Here is a 16148-nt window from a genome sequence, read left to right as displayed (position 1 = left end):
GCTCCTACCGTTAACGGGAAGCGCGAATGGCCCCCGAAAAGGCGACCATCGCTGCAGGCCGAGCACGCACACGTAGAATGTTTATCGTAAGAAATCATTCACATGTATATTTTATCCCTGTACTTACAACTAAATGTTACGATCGCAGTCTCAGTTGAAAGACATTTGACAATGAGCAAAGTACCGGAAAAACACTGTTGACGGCTGCAGCTCTGGAAATAGAAATATCAATACCATTCTTATGACCTGACGTACTCTTCCCATGTTATCACAGTACTCCACGTCAAATCCATACCTTCCTTACGACTGGACATAGTCATTTCCTATACACATGTCGGAACACAAACACATATTTTATAAGCCTGATGCTCAAGGCGAATCTATCACGCACCCCCTACTACTAAATATAATACATAGTCAGTAAATGATAGGAAATAATACTGAGAGAAAATCAACCGTGGGTGGACACGTCACATAAATTTTTCTTGCGAGTGCTACCACTGTGTCCTAGAAAGAGAGACATACTCGACCAGATGTTAAAAACAGGTATTGTATTGTAATAATTCGCAATAAGAGAAATCATAGCTCGCACGGGAAGACTTAAGTACCTGACAGAGGATTCACTACTCCTTCACCGTTCCAATCTCTAACTCCAAGCCTTCCCGTTGGGGTTGGGTTGGGTTGTTTGGGGGAAGAGACCATACTGCGAGGTCATCGGTCTGATAGGATTAGGGGAGGAAGTCGGCCGTGCATTTGCCTGGAGCGATTTGGGGAAAATCACGGAAAACCTAAATCAGAATGGCGGGATGTGGGATTGAACCATTGTCCTCCCGAATGCGAGTACAGTGTGCTAGGCACTGCCCCACCTCGTTCGGTAGTCTTCCCGTGCGACCTCTGATTTCTCTTATTACGATAATCATTTCTCCCTATATAGATGGGCGTCAACAAAACATTTACGCAATCGCAACGAAGAATGCCTTTGTTTTAATGACTGTTACCCCAACTCGCGTCTCATACTGTGATAATACTTGATAATACAAAACGAGCTACCCTTCTTCTAGCTTTATACACATCCTATCTGGTAAGCATCCCATTCCGAACATCAGTACCCTAGCAGAGGGCTGACAAACATAGTGTACGCCGTCCCTTTAGCGAATCCGTTGCATCTTCTAAGTGTTTGTCAATAAAATGCAGTCCTTGCTTCGCCTTACCCACAATATTATCCGTGTGGTCGTTCCAGACTGTTATTAATAATTGTAAAACCTAAGTGTTTAGTTGAATTGGTAGCCTTTAGATTTATGTAAATTAGCGTGTAACCGAAATTTAAGAGATTCCTTTTACTACTCACGTGGTTTAACTTACATATTCCATTATTTAGGGTAACAATGGCCACTTGACGCACTATACGGGTATTTTGTCCAAAACGTTTTGCAATTAGTTTTGATTTTCTGTTGGGTTTATTAGACGGCAAATGACAGCATCATCTGCAATCATTTTAAGATCACTGCTCAGATAGGCTCCTAAACCGTTTATATACCCTGACGGAAAAAAATCTCAACACCAAGAAGGAGCCGTGCGACATAAGCGAAAGGTGGTAGGCGTGTTTCTGCATCTGACAGATGATGTCCATTCAACTTTCGCGCCGGTCGCATATGAGTGGCGCTGTTGGCGCCACTATGAGGATGCAAATCAGGTTTGCTTTAATACGCGCCGTAACGGTCGTGTAATAGGGCTACGAGAAGCCGGATGTTCCTTCCGCGACACTGCTGAAAGATGTGGCAGGAACGTAGCCACTGTACATGACTGCTAGCAGCAGTGGTCACGAGAACGTACGGTTGCGAGAACACCGATCTCCGGACGGCCACGGGCCCTACGAGAGGGAAGACTATCGTGTTCGGCGTACGGCTCTGGAGTATGGCACGGCATCTGCAGCAGCAATTACAGTAGTAGTTGGCACCACAGCGACACAACAAACTGTTACATATATGTTACTTCAAGTACAGCTCCGAGCCAGAAATCCTGTTGCGTACATTCCACTGACCCCAAACCACCGCCATTTGCGACTTCAGTGGTGACAAACGAGAGTCCATTGGGGGGGGATTGGCCTTGTGTTGGTTAGGAGGAGGCCAGTGACGGCCTCCAAACAACGTTCCCTGCGTGCTAGACACATTGGACCGACGTCTGGAGTTATGGTCTGGGGGATATTTCGTGTGACAGCATGAGCAATCTCGTGGTTATCCAATGCATCCACTGCAAACTTGTATGCCAGTCTCGTGATATGACCTAATGCGCTGCCATTCATGAATAGCATTCTATGGTGTGTTTTCCAACAGGATAACGATCGCCCAAATACTGTTTGTAACCCAACACGCTCCACAGAGTGTGGACTTATCGCCTTGGTCTGCTCGATCAACAGACTTGTCTCCAGTCGAGTACATATTGGACGACAACTCGAGCGTCATCCGCAAACAGCATTAGTCGTCCGTGTGTTGACCGACCAAATGCAACAGGCATGGAACAGCATCCGACAAACTGACATCCGGCACTTACCTTAACCAGTGATCTTGCAATCCCCTAAGTATGTTACCTAGACAAATGTAGTTCGGAATTTCATTGCTGTCCAGCAATTATTTTTTGGTGCTGCGATTTGTCTTCCGCCAGTGTGTTTTAGGAACAGCTTAGAACCTATAACACTTCCTTGGAGAACGCGAGATACATCTCCTGTTTTACTTGGTGAGACTGTCAATTACTACGAACGAAATCATGAATTCAATGGCACAACTGAGACAATCCTCCATAGGCATGGAATTTGATTAGAAGTCGCTTATGAGGAACGATATCAAAAGCGTTCTGGAAATATAGAAACATGAAATCAACATGGGACCCCCTGTAGATAGCACTCATTACTTCATGAGAATAAAGAGCTGATTGTGTTTCACAAGAACGATATTATCTGAATCCATGTTGACTATGTTTCAAATGGTTCAAATGGCTCTGAGCGCTATGGGACTTAACTTCTAAGGTCATCAGTCCCCTAGAACTTAGAACTAATTAAACCTAACTAACCTAAGGACATCACACACATCCATGCCCGAGGCAGGATTCGAACCTGCGACCGTAGCGGTAGCGCGGTTCCACACTGTAGCGCCTAGAACCGCTCGGCCACACCGGCCGGCGTCTATTTTTCAATAGACCGTTTTCTTGGAGGTAATTCATAATGTTCGAACACAGAATATGTTCCGAAATCCTACTGCAAATGGACCTCAGTGATAGGTCTGTAATTCAATTCCTTTTTTGAGTATTTGTATGACCTGTGCAAATTTCCCTAACTGGTATACAAGTTGTCTCTAATAAGTGATTTGAGTTGGTCGCCTCACAGACGATGTCTACTTCTAAGTTCCTCATGTTGTCAGCACTTCGTTCCTCATGCTGTCAGTACTTATATCCTATTTTATCCATGATGTTAATTGATAAAAGAACGAAAGAATGCAAAAAATGTTCAAATGTGTGTGAAATCTTATGGGACTTAACTGCTAAGGTCATCAGTCCCTAAGCTTACACACTACTTAACCTAAATTATCCTAAGGACAAACACACACACCCCTCCGCCGGGACCAGCCGCACAGTCAATAACTGCAGCGCCCAAGACCTCTCGGCTAATCCCACGCGACTCTTATTTCGAATTCTGGACTTTAACTCGTACTTCATCTTCAATGGTGAAGTACGTTCGGAAAGCCGTATTTAGAAACTCCTTTCTAGTGCCACAGTCATCGGTAGTAATACCATGCATACACTGTCCCACTATGAAAAACCGTTATGGTTTGTGGCATTGAAAACTTTTCATTCCTTTTTTACGTAAGTTGTGATGTTACGTAAGTTGCGATGACTACTCTGTTCTTTTAAAGTGTATCTTATTTTAAATACGGTTTTATAATGTTCATGTATCTTCCACTTTGCAATAACGACAATGATAAGCAGAAATACACAGGAATATCGCTCCTACATAAATCTCGCACTGTTGCAAAGAGAGGTAACGTACATAATAGTGTCAGTGATGTTAAGAAACACATAATACCGCTAAAAGTTTAATAAACCTTCAGTACTCCTTGGAATCCCTATCAGATTCTGTACCAGATTTTCATCCGAGTTAGCCCCTTTTTAACCATTATCTACCATAGATCCCTCAAACAAAAAACTGTGCCCAGTGGTTGGAGGAGAGCACAGATCACAACCATCTACAAGAAGTGTATCAGACGTGAACCGTTAAACTAACGACCAATATCCTTGAGATCCCTTTGTTGTAGAATCTTAGAACATATTTTGAACTCAAACATAATGAGATATCTCCTACACACGAAATAACAATGAATCCGATTACATCTACGATGTTTTCACGTTTTTAACTCGCATATAGAGGAGACGCACACGTAGCGTCAGGAGTGGGAGTAGAAGCTACGTACATCTCTCGTCTCCTGTACAGTGTGAAACGGAACCCCACGATGAAATTTCGGAGGTTGTTCAGGGATACTTTGTGTTTTCATATCTCGGATCCGTGGTCTTTGGTTGCTCGTTACAAAGTAATAATGTGATTATGATTTATTCGAATACGGATGATGATGTTTGGTTTGTGGGGCGCTCAACTGCGCTGTTATCAGCGCGCATACAAAGTCCCAATTTCTTTACACAGTCCAATTTTCTTTACACAGTCCAATTTTCTTTACACAGTCCAATTTTTACACAGTCAAATTTTTACACAATCCAATTTAGCCATGTCATGAATGATGATGAAATGATGAGGACAACACAAACACCAAGTCGTCGGGCAGAGAAAATCCCCAACCCGACCTGGAAGCCGGCCGGAGTGGCCGTGCGGTTCTAGGCGCTACAGTCTGGAGCCGAGCGACCGCTACGGTCGCAGGTTCGAATCCTGCCTCGGGCATGGATGTGTGTGATGTCCTTAGGTTAGTTAGGTTCAATTAGTTCTAAGTTCTAGGCGACTGATGACCTCAGAAGTTAAGTCGCATAGTGCTCAGAGCCATTTGAACCATTTTTGAACCGACCTGGAATCGAACCCGGGACCCCGTCTTCCGGAGGCAGCAACGCTAGCCACTAGACCACGAGCTGCGGACGAGATGCGAATATGGATAACCATCAGAAGTATAAGGAATGGCAATGAAAATTTGAGCCGGGCCGGGACTCAAACACGGATTTCCTGGTTATCGCGAACGGTCGCCTTACCATTTGACCAACGGAGAACGACTCAAGGACACACCCACACTTCGATATGTCGTCAAACATGTGTTTACAATTTGTACATCCATTATGCACATTTCCGTACGTGGGAGACATTTTTCTTGAAAGTTGCTTGCCTGGTGCCAGCAGATAAATACGATATTGCAATGCCTCTGTAATATTCGCAACTGAGAATACGTTTAATGTACACTACTGGCCATTAAAATTGCTACACCACAAAGATGTACTACAGACGCGAAATTTAACCGACAGGAAGAAGATGCTGTGATATGCAAATGATTAGCTTTTCAGAGCATTCACACAAGGTTGGCGTCGGTGGCGACATCTACAACGTGCTGAAATGACGAAAGTTTCCAACCGATTTCCAATACACAAACAGCAGTTGACCGGCGTTGCCTGGTGAAACGTTGTTGTGATGCCTCGATCAAGGAGAGGAAATCCATACCATCACGTTTCCGACTTTGATAAAGGTACCCTATCGCGATTGCGGCGCATCGTATCGCGACATTGCTGCTCGCGTTGGTCGAGATCCAATGACTGTTAGCAGAATATGGAATCGGTGGGTTCAGGAGGGTAATACGGAACGCCGTGCTGGATCCCAACGGCCTCGTATCACTAGCAATTGAGCTGACAGGTATATTATCCGCATGGCTGTAACAGATCGTGCAGCCACGTCTCGATCCCTGAGTCAACAGATGGGGACGTTTGCAAGACAACAACCATCTGCACCAACAGTTCGACGACGTTTGCAGCAGCATGGAGTATCAGCTTCGAGACCATGGCTACGGTTACCCTTGACGCTGCATCACAGACAGGAGCGCCTGCGATGGTGTACTCAACGACGAACCTGGGTGCACGAATGGCAAAACGTCATTTTTTCGGATGAATCCAGGTTCTGTTTACAGCATCATGATGGTCGCATCCGTGTTTGGCGACATCGCGGTGAACGAACATTGGAAGCGTGTATTGGTCATCGCCATACTGGCGTATCACCCGGCGTGATGGTATGGGGTGCCATTGGTCACACGTCTCGGTCACCTCTTGTTCGCATTGACGGCACTCTGAACAGTGGAAGTTACATTTCAGATGTGTTACGACCCGTGGCTCTACCCTTCATTCGATCCCTGCGAACCCCTACATTTCAGCAGGATAATGCACGCTCGCATATTGCAGGTCCTGTACGGGCTTTTCTGAATACAATAAATGCTCGACTACTGCCCTGGCTCGTCACAATACGCCACTCACTACTCTTGATGAACTGTGGTATCGTGTTGAAGCTGCATGGGCAGCTGTACTTGTACACGCCATCCAAGCTCTGTTTGGCTCAATGCCCAGGCGTATCAAGGCCGTTATTACGGTCAGAGGTGGTTGTTCTGGGTACTGATTTATCAGGATCTATGCACCCAGATTGCGTGAAAATATAATCACATGTCAGTTCTAGTATGATATATTTGTCCAATGAATACCCGTTTATCATCCGCATTTCTTCTTGGTGTAGCAATTTTAATGGCCAGTAGTGTATTTCATGACGGCTATAATCGCCGCAGTGCCCCTTCCTTCGGACATGCATCGCAATTCGGTATAACATAGGCACAACGCTTTCACAACAGAAGAAGTGTGTAATACGCAGTCACCAAAACATAGTAGCACGAAATGATCCTGTTATTCGCGTGCGCTAGATACAAAACTACCGTCGCTGCGGGAGCAGCGAGGCATATCGTCTTCGTGCCGTTTCTCCACTGCATTCGGTAAACCCATCGGCGAGATGCATATCGGTCGATTCTCAGTCAGTAATCTTATCCACAGTGCGGTGTATCGCTGTTAAGGTACAAGAGACACTGACGGAAAAACCAACTCGAGACTGGACCGAGGAATACTGAATGCAAGCTTGAGGACCAAGAGTAATAAAGTCCTTACTGTTGTCAAGAGCAAGTACCGTGAGTGAATGGTAACAATTTTGTCCCCAAACACGACACGCAGCGCATGCCATCTACATTTTCACTGTTGTACAGTTATTTCCGGTGCAATACGGGTACAAGGAGTAAAAAATCCAAGGAAATATAATTACCCCGTAACGAACCACGGGTCCCTTGTAGCAAAGTTCTCGGAAAATATCCCTAGACAACTTCCGAAATTTTCTGATTCACGTTTTATACATGCTTAATGCCCTTTTCGTTAAAATGACAACGCATCTTATGTAGATGACATGTGCTATATGCTGGTCTGCGGGTATAGACCATATTTTATACTGAAGTATGTTTTGTTGAGAAGAAAATATACGATCTTTAAAAACCTTCATTGTAATTCGATTTTAAAGTTGTCGTTTTTTCAAATGGTTCAAATGGCTCTGAACACCATGGGACTTAACATCTGAGGTCATCAGTCCCCTAGAACTTAGAACTACTTAAACCTAACTAACCTAAGGACATCAAACACATCCATGCCTGAGGCAGGATTCGAACCTGAGACCGTAGCGGTCGCGCGGTTCCAGACTGAAGCGCCTACAACCGCTAGGCCACTTCGGCCGGCTTTCCGTTTGTATTTAATGAATATCTGGTCGCAAGCTAAATAAAACATTATTCGGTCCGACACAAAATAAAAAAAACTTAATTACTTCCGATTGTAAAAATTTAGTCATCTTCTACCTGCCCGGCAAGTCATGTGGACGCTTCCACGACCTTCCCTGGGTGCAAATCACGCTGGGTGCAGATTTCATTGGATGCAGTACACAGGACACCGTTAGCTACAGCACGCTACTCCAGGCGACTGACAAGGAAGAAAGTGCCTTTGTCGGGCAAAGCGTGGTGAAACAGAACCGAATTCTGCCACCTAGCATCCTCATTGGCCGAAGCCGCTCAAAGGTCTCCCCTCGCTGTAAGATAAGCGCGTACTATCCCATTTTGGCAAATATACCTTGCTCTAGGGGAAATTGGCGAGCCGTGATTGAATATCTGTGACCAAACAAGTGACGTACGCCGAGCGCCGAGCGCAGCAGCGACCGTTGCAGCAGCGCGGTTCCGGACTGAAGCGCTTAGAACCGCTCGACCACAGCGGCCGGCTTCTCTTCTGCTTTTCCGAATGCTCACTCAATAGATATTCTGTTCTGTGGAATGATGAAAGGTTGTGGAACGAACCTTTCGGGAAGTACAGGGTGGCGCACGAAATGTGTTACCAATTGTTTCTTTCACAATTTACGACGCACATTAGATATCCCGCTGGGATCTCTACAGCAGTACCATCAGAGCTTGGAAAAAAAAATGAGTTACGAAATGACGTGTAATTCACGATACTGCCGCTGGGAGACCAGTAAGCGGCGATGGCTGACAATGGAAGACTGACGACACAGCAACGATCGGCAATTGTGTTACTTTTTCATGAAACGAAAAGCCTTGTTGTGACTCAGAGGAGTTTTCGACAACAGTTTAATACACGATGGATCCCTTGCGAGAAGATCATCCACAGGTTGTACGATAAATTTGTACAGGAAGGAACAGTATTGGAAGAGAAGCGACCTCGGCCTAAGCCTGTTTGTTCGCCGGAGAATATTGAAGCGGTACGAGTTGCTGTACAGAGAAGTCCCGAGAAATCGTGTAGAAAGGCAGCAGTGCAACTGGGAATATCCAGACGCTCCGTTAAACGCATTCCTAAAAGTGACCTGTGGACAGAAGCTCAGTGAAGAATACAAGCAACAGAGACTACTGTTTGCTCAGTGGGCGGAGGATAGGGAAGAAACTCTCAACAACGTTTGGTTTTCAGACGAGGTGCATTTTCATTTAGACGGTGTGGTTAACAAACAAAATGTACGCTTTTGGGCCACTGAAAACCCACAAGTGCTTCATGAGCGACAACATTGTGCTCCGTGGATTACAGCGTGGGCAGCAATTTTCAGTCACGGTCTTATTGGCCCTTTTTCTTTGAAGACACTGAACAGCGAGGTTATTTGAGCATGTTTCACAATAGCTTCATTGCACAGCTTCTTCCTACTGCCTTGCCCTTCAACACGCAGTGGTTCATGCAAGATGGAGCAAGGCCACATACTGCAAACACTGTGTTGGAGTTTTTACACGAGCATTTCGACATGCGGATCATTTCACTCAGGTTTCCAGGTCGCTTCAATGACGGACAAAATTGGCCCCTCAATAGTCCAGACCTCAATCCATGTGACTTTTTTCTTTGGGGGTACCTAAAGGAAAAAAATTTCCCGAAACGGCCACGCGATTTAATGGAGCTCAGAAGACTTATTCTTCAAGCTTGCAGTGAAATTACGGAAGACATGTGCGGTAGGGTAATCATTAACTTCAGTGTTCGTTTGAAGGAAGTTAGCAAACGAAATGGTGGACATATTGAGCATGTGCTGAGTTAGAACAAATCTCCATGGACGGCTCTTCATTATAGTATATGTTCCTCTCAGATTGTATTGACAATAATGTTTTTATTCAAAAACAAAATGGTAACACATTTCGTGCGCCACCGTGTATATGGCTGGCAAACACGTGGCGCCGCGGGCATGTGCTGGCCTACCTCGCGAGCCGGTGGCGACCTTTCTACGGTGACGTCAACCGCCTGAGCGATGCGCCGCGCCGGCAGCCTGCAGGAGCGGCGGCGGTTAACTCGTGAGGCCGACTCCGGCTCCCTCCACGCAGCCTCCGTTCGCACACGCGCACGCAGGCAGCTGCGCGTTCGCCAGGGCCCGTTGCGGCTGCGGTTACGCCGCACGCGTCGGCCACGTGCGCGCTTGAGTGGCCGCCCGCGCGCCTCGCACGTGGACGCAAAAGATCCCCGTGCGAGCGGCACCAACTGTGGCGCTGTGGACCTTCCATCTTTCGCCGCCAGAACTTTTTTTTTTTTCACTTTTACGGAAGATCCGCAGAGTTTAAGAAGTTCAGTTATTGATTTTCGCGTTGCTTAGACAACCAGCGATTCTATTTACTAGAGCGCTCACCTCAATACGCTTGATCTCTGGATTACTCTGTCATTCAAATTGGAATTAAATTATTTCATCTTCAATGTGCTGAGTATGTATGTTCAGTAATTCGGAATTAACTATATTTTTCCATATTTCATTACTTTGTGACTCCGTTCTTAGAACGACAAAATGCTGTTTGTAGGGTATACTTCAACCATTTTAAAACCAGAGATCTTCCTCATTATCTTCTGTTAAAGAGTTAAATGATTTTTAAGATTATTCTGGAATATATTATTGGATAAAGGAGGGGGTTCGGCTATCCGAACAGTCACCGTAGCTAATGAAGAAAAAACTGAACAATAAGTCTTCGTTATGAATACATAAAAATTAAAAAATGTTCTTATGTCCCTTCTTGAAATAATTTTTTTTTCCTCTTCAAACCTGCGGTGACAGGTGTGTCTTTACTGGTCCTCATGATCGTCCAAAATTGTTACGATGGACTTTCACGGACTGATAAATGAATATTCAAACAAGTGTTTAAAACTTTTATGAATATATTTCCACACAAAAACTTTAAGTAATACATTAACAAGGTTAATAATAGTGACATCGTACTTTTTTTTACAGATGCGTCTAGTCTCTTTCAGATCTCAGCACAGACAGACAGCTGTTATTTAATTAGTGCGCACTAGATTGCTCATTAATAATCATCCCCCCCCCCCCCCGCTATCTTTTATCGTTGTAACAGATGTTATCGGTATCTAGCGGCTAGAGAGCGCATCTTTTAATCAGCTTCAAAATTACCGTCGCATCTGCCATACCCTGCACTAACAATCCATCCGTTCTCATAGACAACAGCATCTTCTGCTAACAGCTCCATAGAGCTTCCGACGTTATTCGCTATAACGTTTATAACTACTGTAATCTATAGCGCTTCTCTTACATTCTCTTAGGGTACTCCCATGACCAAACGGACAAACAAAGAGAAGCATTCGACTCTTAGTTCCTCTCTTAAACATTCATTTATGTTTGTTTCCCCACCAATACTACGAGTTATCCCACCATTTAATACGTCATTCATGTACCGTATCGAAATTACCGAACCGTAGTTTTGGTATAGCGCAACTGTAGCTATGCTCCATGCGCCATACAGCAGTTACATCACCTTCAAAGTTGGTTAACCTGTGACGTGCTATCGTGTTAGCCGTACATGTGTCGTATGTCTACTGGTGTCACACGCAGGATCATTTCTTTTTCTTTTTTCTTGTGCTTTTATTCCGCATCTGCGCAGGATAGACGTCGTTGATACCGGATCTGATACGGTTAATTTAAGGGGTGGCCGGAAGCCCTTCCAGTCACTACCCCGTTTCACAGCGACGCATTGTGTGGATCCCGGGTGTCTGCGGATAGTGTGATTCATGTGAAAGTGTGTAGAAGTTTTCTAAATGTTTGCGAATCGTGTAACTGAGGCGGGACTTCGGTACCAGACCGGTATTGAGCTAGTAGTGTGTGGGAAATCGTCTAGAAACCACATCTGACGCCCCCGATCCTCGTCGTTAATCCGTTGGGCGGATTCGATCCGGGGCAGGCGCACTTCCCGGTCCCGGGAGCGGCGATTTAATACGAACTGCTGTGCGGATGAGTTTCGTCATATGCGACACTAGCCCAAAATGTTATTGTCTCTATCTATCTGTCTCTCTCTCTCTCTCTCTATGTATCTCTCTCTTCTTTTCTTTCTTTCTTTCTCTCTGTGTATTTATCTATCAAAATGTTTTAGGCAAGATATCTACAGGGCGCAAAAAGAGGCAACTGACTGTAAATAATGAAAAGTATGAAGTCGTCGACATGAGTACTAAAAACAAACAGCTACATTTCACTTACACGATAAATCACAAGAATCTAAAGACTGTAAACTCACCTAAATACTTAGGGATTACAATTACGAACAGCTTAAATTGAAAAGATCACATAGATAATGATGTGGGGAAGCAAACAAAAGACTGCGATTTATTGGCCGAACCATAAAGAAAATGTAAATGGTCTACTAGACTGCTTACACTACGCTTGTACTTCCTCTTCTGGAGTATTGCTGTGCTGTGTTGGATCATCATGAGATAGAACTAACGTAGGACATCGAAAAAGTTGAAAGAAGGGCAACTCGTTTTGTATAATCGCGAAATAAGGGAGAGTGTGCCACAGATGTTACACGAATTGGGGGCCAGTCATTAAAACATTATTCGCTGCGGCAGAACATTTTCGTGAAATTTCAATCAGCATCTTTGTCCTCTGTTAAAATATTTTGTTGGCGCCAACCTGCACAGGGAGGAATGATCATCATAATAAAATAAGAGAAATCACAGCTCTCGGGGAAAGATTTAAGTTTTTGTTTTTCCCGCGCGCTGTTCGAACGGTAGAGAAGTGGCTTAAAGGTGGTTCGATGAACCCTCTGCAAGGCAAGTAATTGTGGATTGCAGAGTAATCATGTAGATGTAGAGCTATTTTGTTTACCTCTCTTTCTTTTTAAGGCAATTTTGAGGGAAACTGCCTGAAAATAATCAGTTTGTTGCCTGTTACATTGTGTGTTCTACGGAACTTCCTAAAAAACGTCGATATAAATATAGTTTGCAAGAGACATTCCGGAGACACCGGAAATTCCTTACTTAAAGATATAGGACACTGTTCGTCTCCGAAACAGTCCCATTCCTTTCCTCTGCAGAGGCCAGTGAGCCACCTCTTACCATGCAGCGAGAACTCTTCATCGTGCGGCATTTATACAAAGTGAGGTCCATTTCTGTACATCACGTTGTCACTATTGGGGCTGAACAGTCCGTACAACGAAAGTTTACTGGGCGCCATACAGCTATACGTGCAAGGAATGTGTAGAGCAACTTGATGTAGCAGACACAGGATTTGTTAAACAGGTATGGGGCAAATACCCTCCCTGGTTGATTACTAGGCACACACTTAATTTGGACATGACGAAGTACATTCCGCCCAAAGTTCTATAAAAGGCTTTTAACGGTATTTCATCGTAGTATTACGAGTACTTAGTGGTTTTCACTAGTGATTCTATACAAGGAGAGAATGTCTGTTGCTATGATTTATCTTCCATAGTTGTAATGTTAAAACCCGCCTACCAAGCCTCTTCTCAGTGCACTTTGCAGAACTGTGGATGTTCGAGAAGGCACTGCATCAAATAAGATTTCTCTATGGTAGGCAGTTTCTTGTCTGATCGGAGTCTCTTAACACTCTACAGGCTATTCAGCAAATGTACCCAGCAGCTAGTGTACTTCAGGTGTTCCAGGACGCTCCGCACTTAGTGAAAAGGCAGAAAAAAAGAGATGGGCACCGGGACACATGGGACTCGAGGATAATGATGCAGGTGAGGCAGCTGACAACAGCTAAAGCAGCATTCCAAGAAAACCACCACTGTTCACCATAACATCCCTACCCCTGCGGGCTATCGCGTCATGGAGAAAAAAAGAGAGTGACGGCCGAGTGGGAAACACTGTGTCTGGGAGTGGCCAACAGCAAGCTGCGGTCAGTCAAACCAGCTGTTCCACCATGGATCACTTTTTTTCGAGCTCAAAGGAGGGACGACGTGGTCCTCACTAGTCTTCGTGTCGGACACTGCCCAGTGACACAGGTCCATCTCTTGCGGCATTGAGATCCGCCGGTAGGCAGTGCTCGTGACATTGTGCTACAACGTCGTGTGTTTTATGTCTTGATGGGAGAGAAACTTTTTCTCTACCGAGGGACGTACCCTCTATTTTAGGCGGATGACGAGAAAATTGCAATAAAACTGTGGACATTTTGTGGGATATCGGTACTTCTGCCTAATTTAAATCTACAGAAATTTTAACGTGGACGTAAAAGTTTTCTGCGTATGGTATCGCGTCAGAGTAGATGCAAAAGAAGGCCACTGTAAGGTGTTCTCTCCCTCACAATTTTTTTTGTCATTATGACGTGGTACAACATGTCAACTGATTAGCCTCGGAAGACTTCGCAGTTACAGATTTTAGTGTGTTCTTTGGTGTCTGGTTTACCGTATTAGTAACGCAATCGATCAGTCATATTTCTGCCATGAACCCTATTAGCTGTAAACCGCGGCTGAGCTCGCATTTCAGCAGGTCTTTTTTATCATGGGTGATGATAAGTAAGCTTGTAATTTACAGCTGTCTGCGTATATAACGGTGTAGAGACGTAGGTATAAAAATTGTACGCAGTGCCGGTATGTAGGTACATAATGAACGGCTTTCTGTTATTTTGCTGGAGGGCGAATCTGAAAGCATGCATTATATTTGCTAATTTGTTTAGAACATGTCTCGGTTAATTACATCTGTACAGAAGTAAAGATTTTAGTGCTTCCTCTGGCACACCTAGTAGGGGAAAGTGGCCCAAAATGACATAGTAGGGCAAAACGACATAGTGGCTTTTTTTAAATTTGGCATCTGACAGGATCATTATCTTTGGTTTGCTTGATAGCTTGTGGTGACTACACTTTGACCACAAGCCATTAATTTTTGCCTGCTTCCATTTGGTGACGCCAACGAGCGTGGAAAATTTACTGTCAGGAGGACATCTTATAAAGGCAAGTCTTTAAATCTGTGGCAATATTTTTATGGTGTGTTCGTTAATTTTCGAAGTTATGACTAAAGATTACGCTTGTGTTGAAGAGCGCAAAATGACACAGAGACTGCAGAGACAATGCGCATACATAGGGGCAGAAATCCATTCCAGTACGATTATGCCATAGGTGGTAAATCATTGGAAGCGGTAACGACCGTAAAATACTTAGGAGTTACTATCCGGAGCGATCTGAAGTGGAATGATCACATAAAACAAATAGTGGGAAAAGCAGGCGCCAGGTTGAGATTCATAGGAAGAATTCTAAGAAAATGTGACTCATCGACGAAAGAAGTAGCTTACAAAACGCTTTTTCGTCCGATTCTTGAGTATTGCTCATCAGTATGGGACCCTTACCAGGTTGGATTAATAGAAGAGATAGACATGATCCAGCGAAAAGCAGCGCGATTCGTCATGGGGACATTTAGTCAGCGCGAGAGCGTTACGGAGATGCTGAACAAGCTCCAGTGGCGGACACTTCAAGAAAGGCGTTACGCAATACGGAGAGGTTTATTATCGAAATTACGAGAGAGCACATTCCGGGAAGAGATGGGCAACATATTACTACCGCCCACATATATCTCGCGTAATGATCACAACGAAAAGATCCGATAAATTAGAGCAAATACGGAGACTTACAAGCAGTCGTTCTTCCCACGCACAATTCGTGAATGGAACAGGGAAGGGGGGATCAGATAGTGGTACAATAAGTACCCTCCGCCACACACCGTAAGGTGGCTCGCGGAGTATAGATATAGATATAGATCCTCCAGGAGATTTCTCCAAGTTCTTCCACTTGTGGTGTGCCTAAGAAACGCAGAGCTGGTGAAGGCTGCAACACCAAATCTGCAACCTCTGAAGAAGGAAAAGGAGCTGAGAAAATCAAACCGGGCTACTGAGAAGTGTTTGGCCATGGTTTCCCGCTCCTCCACCCCCCCCCCCCCCCCCCCGCGCCCCCCTTAGGTTAGTTAGGTTTAAGTAGTTCTAAGTTCTAGGGGACTGATGACCTCAGAAGTCCCATAGTGCTCAGAGCCATTTGAACCATTTGAACCTGCTAAGAAAAAAGGTGTGTCATTTTGCCCCACCGGGTAACCCAAAATGTCACATTCACAACGTTTTTGAAATTGTGAGTACAATGCAAAACAAATTATTTTATACTGAATTCTTTATGCATATGCTACTGTATAAATACCAGTGAAACTTAAAATTGCATTTATATAACTTTATTGGCAATAATGAGCCGTGGAAGACAATTTTTTTGTATGTCGTTTTGGGTCACTTTCCCCTACACAGAAGCAACACATACCAACCAGTTCTTCCTTCCATTTCAGTGCATTGCAGTGCCTACATTTTTGACTGATCC

General features: G+C 44.5%; 1 protein-coding gene across 1 annotated transcript in view; it reads left to right on the top strand.

Annotated features, from left to right (window-relative positions):
• Positions 1-16148, top strand: part of LOC126197885 (TNF receptor-associated factor 4) — a 684818-nt gene that overhangs the window by 455862 nt on the left and 212808 nt on the right. The gene's annotated exons all lie outside the window — the stretch shown is intronic.

The sequence above is a fragment of the Schistocerca nitens genome, chromosome 1, assembly GCF_023898315.1.
Source record: "Schistocerca nitens isolate TAMUIC-IGC-003100 chromosome 1, iqSchNite1.1, whole genome shotgun sequence".
NCBI lineage: Eukaryota > Metazoa > Arthropoda > Insecta > Orthoptera > Acrididae > Schistocerca > Schistocerca nitens.
This window is presented reverse-complemented; position numbering and strand designations above follow the sequence as displayed.